Genomic DNA, 7,046 nt, shown 5'->3' on the forward strand with positions numbered 1-7,046 from the left:
CCGACAACAGTACGAGGAGCACGCTCTAGTACAAAATGTCACTATCAGCCGCTGCCTACTCACCAACCCTTGTCGTGGCACGTACATAGCCTGCAGTTGGTGGAAAATGAATAGTACACAGCCGGCGGAAAAGGAATAGTACACAGCCGGCGGAAAAGGAATAGTACACAGCCGGCCATGTCACTATCAGCCACTGCCTACCCACCAACTACCAGCATGGCACGTGCGTAGCCCACAGTTGGTGGAAAAGGAATATTATACAGCTGGCTGTACCTGCTTGGAAACCCACCTTCGGCTATAAATACTCCAACACCTTGAACGGTATCATGATCTTGTATCTTATCTTCACTAGCTATTTCTCTTAATATACACTTATATTCAGAGCAATCTAGTCTGATTCTCACGCCGGAGGGTGGTCACAAGGAGGAACCCCCCCCCTTTCTCAGTGACGAGCTCACGGTGTCTGTTTTGCAGGTCATCTGAAGAATAACCATCTTTGCCGGAATTAACCCTCGTGGGAAACATCTATTTAACCCCCAGATTATCCGTAATCTGCCCGGGGTCACTTAGTGTTTCTTCATTGGCGCCATCCGTGCATAAAAGCTAGAACTATTTCTTTTTTAGTTTTTTCCAAAACTTCTGGAAAAATGGTTAAGGTTACTCCGGTGCCAAGGCCAGCAAGTGACCAAGACAACCCGGTAACCGCAACCCCAGCTACTGGGGGGAACACCGGCGAGAACACAAATTTTACGAACACTACCCCGGTTACCCAAGACGGGGCAAGTGCAGTAAACAATCCTCCCCTGGGATTCATTAATACCCAGGTGGAAAGACAACAGACGAGGCTCCCCCGCCAAACACTTGATCAAGTTAAAGCGTGGGCGGAAGCACGTCAGAAGGAATTCCAAGCTGAGTTGGATGAACACTTACGTTCACTCCAACAGGCTGACGAATTCGGAAGCACTCGACAACAACTCAACATGAGCAATGAGTGCGAGTACTTGGACGATGACTGGGAAGAATCCGATAGTGACGCAAACCCTCGCCATAGGGCGAAGGGGAAGCGCAAGGAAACGGACTTCCAACCGAGAAGGAATTTTGGAGAAACCTTCAAACCAAGAAACGCGGGGGGAAACCCACGTGACTTCTCCAAAACCTTTAGACCAAGTGTTGCAAATGCGGGAACGTCCAAGTTTGCAAGGGACATTGCGGAAGCAATCGCCCCGAAGAGTGCCAAACAAATGTCCAACATAGGCACTTATGACGGTATATCCGACCCAGACGATCACTTGAACAGATTCATAGCGGGGGCAACCGTCAGCAACTGGACGGAACCCACGTGGTGTTATATGTTTCAGATGACGCTGGTTGGAGCGGCCAGGGCGTGGTTTGATCGTTTACCGGTCCACCACATCTATGATTGGGCGGACTTTCAACACAAGTTCAGCCAACACTTCAGTCAACAGAGGAAATATACTGAAGAGCAGTGGACGATCCTCAACTGCGTTAGAGAGGAGGATGAATCTTTACTAGACTTCATCACTCGCTTCAACTCCAAAAAGCTGAGTCTGGGCACCATAAGCGAAGATCTTGTTCGCGCCGCTTTCATCCAGGGCGCCGAATACCCAGAGCTTATCAGCACGTTGACGGGTAAGGACGGCATGCCATCCACATGGGATGCCATCATGACGGCGGCCAAGCGCTTTGCCGAAACGGAGAAGCAACTGGGTAGGGATCTTCCCCAGAATACACACCTCTACACGCAGAGGACTAGAGAAAAAAAAATTTCGGACCGCCCGGCAAAACAAAAAGAGGAAGCTATGTATTTGGCAGTTAAGGGTAAACTTTGACACCTCATCCAGCTCTCGCCCTCTAGTAGGCGGAAGGGATAACACGCACCCATCAAGCCGAAAACACCGGTGGACGCCACTCACCAAAAGCGTCACGGAGATATTTGCCACTGAAAAACTCCCATGGCCAAAAGCTCCAGTGATCCGGCAGCGACCTAATGCGGATCAGAGCAAATCCTGTGACTTTCACGGGACAAAGGGTCACAACACTGAGGAGTGTACATCCTTGAAGGATATTGTTGAAACATTCGTCAAGGATGGAAGACTTACACACCTTGTGGCATCAATCAAGAATGGAGGGAGGAATGATAACCAGTACAAAGGCAACGGACAAAAGCCCGTTGACATCAGCATCCACATGGTTCATAGTAACATCAGAGGAAGAAAAAGGACGAACGACAGAACCATGCGCGTGGAAGGAAGCTGAGGTGCGCTTCCCGCGAGTGCCAGGAGGACCCAGCAAAGAAGGCCCAATTGTCATCAAAAGCCAGCTGGGGCACTATATCACTTCCCGCACTCTTGCTGACAACGGCGCCTCGTCAACGGTTATGTACAGGCAGTTCTTCGACAAGCTAGATGACGAAGACAAGGAACGCCTGGAAACGGTCTACGCCTCGATGGAAGGGTTCGACGGCAGCACAAACACCCCCTGGGTATCCTATCTTTCCCCGTCATTCTCACGGACGGGAAACACTCCCGCACAGAAGACGTGGACTTTGTCGTGATGAGGAAGCCACACCACACATACGACATTCTCTTCGGGAGAGACGGGATGGAAAGATTCAATGCCGTAGTATCTTCAGTCCACGACATGATGGGATGGCCAACAGCTGAGGGTGTCGCGATGATCACCGGTATTCCCCAGGTATGCATCGTATCTGTCTAATCTAAACCCAAACCAAAGATGGCTAAACCAACCATCGCCGAACCAGAAAAATGGGCCCTCAATGGCAAATACCCAGACCAGGCTGTTACCATTGGCCCAACAATCACTGACCCTACGCGCACCTTACTCAAACGCTTACTACAGAAAAACGCTGACATCTTCGCGTGGACACCAGCTGACATGACTGGTGTACCTCGAAGTAAGGCAGAACATAAGCTCAAGTGTGACCCGGCTTTTACGCCAGTCATACAAAAGCGCAAAGTAATGGGGGCGGAACAGGCTAACGCGTGTAGAACCCAAGTCAAGGAACTCCTTGACGCGGGCATCGTACGCGTTAGCAAATATCAAACATGGGTTGCAAATCCCGTTATGGTACCGAAGTCTAACAAACAATGGCGCATGTGCATAGATTTCAAAGACTTAAACAAAGCATGCCCCAAATATTGTTATCCGTTACCCGAAATTGATCTTAAGGTGGATTCGTTGGCACCGTTTCGCCTTAAATGCTTCCTTGATGCGTATAAGGGGTACCATCAAATCCACATGGCCGTAGACGATCAGGACAAAACCGCATTTCGGACGCCCGATGGCACATTTTGTTATCAAATGATGCCATTCGGACTTAAGAATGCAGGGTCCACATACCAACGCCTGATGGACAAAGAGTTTCATTCCCAAATTGGGAGAAACTTGGAAGTCTACATGGATGACTTGGTCGTCAAAAGCCCTGAGCCAGAAGCATTGTTGAAAGACATCGAAGAAACTTTCAACACGCTCAGAAAGATAAACATGAAACTCAACCCGAGCAAGTGTTCATTTGGGATGGAAGAAGGGAAGTTCTTAGGAGTCATTGTTACTAAAGATGGCTTCAGAGCGAACCCTGAAAAGGTCGAAGCCATTCTCAAAATGGAATCACCTACTACCATCAAGCAAGCTCAGACACTGAATGGACGCCTAGTCGCACTTAACCGCTTTTTGGCAAACCATGCGGATAGGTCGTTCCCATTCGTGTCAACATTGAGAAACTGTTTAAAGAAAACGCACTTCCGCTGGACACCAGAAGCGGAAGCAGCTTTTCAGGAAATTCGGTCACGCTTGATCGAACTCCCAATGCTCACAGCACCAGAAGCGGGGGAGGAATTAATCCTATACCTTTCCGCCACAGATAGAGCAACCGAAGCAGTCCTGTTAGTAGAGCGGAAAGGCAACCAGATGCCTATCTACTATGTTAGCCGTGTCCTGACAGACGTAGAAACCCGGTACTCTACCCTGGAAAAATTAGTCTTAGCACTTGTACAGGCTTCACGCAGGCTAAGACGATATTTCCAAGGTCACCCAATCATCGTTCTCACCAACTTCAAACTTGCAAACGTTCTGGGCAAACCTGAATTGTCGGGACGCCTAGCCAAATGGGCAATAGAATTGGGAGAATACGCGATAAAGTACAAGCCGAGACCAGCCATAAAAGGCCAGGTCTTGGCCGACTTTATTGCAGAAGTCCCCGCTTCGCGGGAGAAAGAGTGCCAGGAGGCTCAACCCTCCCCAGCACAGGACATCGATGATGTCTGGCGACTCTACACTGATGGAGCAGCCAGCAACGAGGGTTCAGGCGCAGGGTTGAAACTAACCAACCCAACATGCCAAGAATACACTTACGCTATTCGACTGGATTTTCCAGGTACGAATAACGAAGCGGAGTATGAAGCATTCTTGGCCGGGTTGAGAATTGCGCATAAGATGGGAGTGAAAAACTTGGAAGCCCACGTGGATTCCATGTTAGTAGCCAACCAAATAAACGGGACGTACATGGCCGTGAACGACACAATGGCCCTGTACCTCGCACAAGCAAAAACCCTTATGCGCGATTTTAACGATTGCAAAGTCATACACGTCAAGCGTAGCGAAAACAAATCTGCGGATGCGTTAAGCAAGCTTGCATCATTAGCCTTCACCCACTTGGGAAAGGACATCCGCATTGAACTCCTTGGAGCACCATCAGTCCCGCACAAGGAAATCCGTGTCATCCAAACCGGCACAGAAACGTGGATGACACCAATAATAAATTACCTTGCGGCGGGTATACTACCAGAGTCAAAAACACAGGCAAGAAAATTACGTTGTAAAGCACTGAACTATCAACTCATTGATGACATCCTTTACAGACGTAACTTTCTTGGCCCACTCCTAAGATGCGTGGACAACCAAGATGCTGGCTACCTCCTAAGGGAAGTGCACGAGGGAATCTGTGGAGTACACGCAGGTCCACGCGCTGTTGTAGCCAAGCAAAACAACGCGGGATACTTTTGGCCGGAGATGCATACGGATGCGCTGGCATACATCAAAAAGTGTAGGTCTAGCCAGCTCTACGCACCCAACACGAATCGCCCGAAGAATGAACTTGTTCCAGTCACCTCTTCGTGGCCATTTCAGAAGTGGGCCATCGATGTGACAGACCCATTTCCCACAGCAGCAGGAAACGTTCAGTTTCTAGTGGTAGCCATCGACTACTTCAACAAGTGGATAGAAGCAAAACCCTTAGCCCAAACAACCACAAAACATATTAAAAAATTTATTTGGGAATTTATTATTTGTCGTTTTGGACTTCCACAGACTTTGGTGAGCGATAACGGCACCAACTTTGCTGACAAGAAGCTACAAAAGTGGCTGGAAGAACTTCAAATCACCCACACCTTTACCTCAGTGGCACACCCGCAGGGTAATGATGAGGTGGAAAGAGCAAATAAGAGCATCGTCGACGGCATAAAGAAAAGACTCTTGGAACACAGATCCGGCTGGGTGGACGAAGTTCCACACGTCCTTTGGGCAAACAGAACGCTGAAAAAGGCCACTACGGGAGAAACCCCGTTCAACCTCACTTATGGCACTGAAGCCATGGTCCCGGTCGAAATTGGTTTACCCTCACCAAGGGTCTTGATTCAGCCAGAAGACAATGATTCGGAAAGACGGTTAGACCTTATGCTAACCGAGGAACGCAGAGACTTAGCCGCAGCGCGTGAAGAAAACTACAAGCGAAAAATGCAAAAGTACTACAACACGCGGGTAAAACTCTGCAACTTCAATATAGGAGACTACATATTGCGTAACAACGAGGCTTCGAACCAAGAGCGCCCAGGAAAGCTGGCACCGGTCTGGGAAGGACCATACATTATCAAAGAAGTTTTGGGAAAGGGCGCATACCGGCTCGAAAGGCTCGATGTCACTCCCATCCCAAGAACATGGAATGGAGCTCAATTACGCAAATGTTACATGTAGATCAATTCCAAACTTGTAAAGAAAAGGCCTAGAGCCACTTCTAATGGAAATGATTCTCCTTTATCACATTGTGTTGACAAGCCTTACATTTATACTTATGAACTTCCCACGCTGATATGCCGGTATTTACCGCATAAATAAGTATGGGAAGAAGTAAGTCGTTGCGTGTGGAAGGCGGCAAAACCCGCATAAACACAAAAAACGGTAAAAATTTCTAAGGACAAGATAAGGAAAACCTTCACGCAGGTCAGTTATAGGTGAAGTTTGGTCATCCCACTAAATGAAAGTGACGGTCCTACCAGCACAATCATGATAGAGGAAACTGAACATTAACCTATTGACAACCGCGCGTCGAAAGGTTAACTTATTCAAAACACTTAGAAAATTTCTAAGGAAAAGATGAGGAAAACCTCCACGCAGGTCAGATATGGGTAAAGTTTAGCCATCCTACTAAGTGAAAGTGACGGTCTTACCCGCACAATCACGAAAGAGGAAGCAAAACTTTAACCTATCGTCTGCCACGTTGAAAGGTTAACTTATCCAAAGTACTTGGGAAATTGCTAAATTAAACTAGAATATGCATGAGCAAAACATATAAGGTTTACAAGGCAAGGCGTTAACAAAAGATTTATATTCCATAAAAATACAAGTATTACAAGAATTGCTGGGCATATACCCGCATACAAAAATATAAATCTATTCTAACAGTGGGAAGGGATCTAAAGGGTCAAGCTTCAGGACCACTCCCACTTGAACCCGCACCATCAGTAGACTGTGGCGGTTCAAGGAAAGCCTTGAGAATGGCTAGCCCATCATCAGCAGCACTAATCTCGTTCACCTTCTCCACCACCGGATGCGGGAAGGCAGCATACTGGTTCACTGCTTGGTCATAAGCAGCTTCAGTATCCACGTCATATAAAGGGAAGTTGGAAGGCGGGATGCCCTTCTCAACAAACCCTAGACCAAGCAGGAAGCCAGCCTTTTCCCCATCCTCATGAGAAGCGTTGAGGGCTGCGCTCATGGCATCGTCATAAGAT

The sequence above is a fragment of the Bidens hawaiensis genome, unplaced genomic scaffold (assembly GCF_021521415.1).
Source record: "Bidens hawaiensis isolate Kalapana, Puna unplaced genomic scaffold, B.hawaiensis_p1.1 tig00015774_1, whole genome shotgun sequence".
In the NCBI taxonomy this organism is placed as follows: domain Eukaryota; kingdom Viridiplantae; phylum Streptophyta; class Magnoliopsida; order Asterales; family Asteraceae; genus Bidens; species Bidens hawaiensis.